We start from the raw sequence: 276 nt of genomic DNA on the forward strand, positions 1-276 counted from the left end.
AAGGACGCTAGTATGTCGCTCAAGGATTATTTGAATTTTAAGTAATTAGTTTGATGGGTGCGATCGTACCAGCACTAATGCACCGGATCCCATCAGAACTCCGCAGTTAAGCGTGCTTGGGCGAGAGTAGTACTAGGATGGGTGACATCCAGGGAAGTCCTCGTGTTGCACCCCTCGTTTTTGTTTTTTCCGCCTTGCGAGATAAATTGACAAGAAGGACCACTCGTGAGTGGATTTTTGGGAAAATCTCGCCCTGCCCATCGCGTAGCGATGGGT

General features: G+C 48.6%; 1 non-coding gene across 1 annotated transcript; it reads left to right on the plus strand.

The window, feature by feature from the left end:
* The first annotated feature begins 55 nt into the window (after positions 1-55).
* LOC118345297 lies at positions 56-174 on the plus strand. The gene has a single exon (XR_004798862.1). It is a non-coding gene; the product is annotated as a 5S ribosomal RNA (ribosomal RNA).
* The last annotated feature ends 102 nt before the right edge of the window (positions 175-276 follow it).

This window comes from Juglans regia, unplaced genomic scaffold (genome assembly GCF_001411555.2).
Source record: "Juglans regia cultivar Chandler unplaced genomic scaffold, Walnut 2.0 Scaffold_2152, whole genome shotgun sequence".
Classification (NCBI taxonomy): Eukaryota; Viridiplantae; Streptophyta; class Magnoliopsida; order Fagales; family Juglandaceae; genus Juglans; species Juglans regia.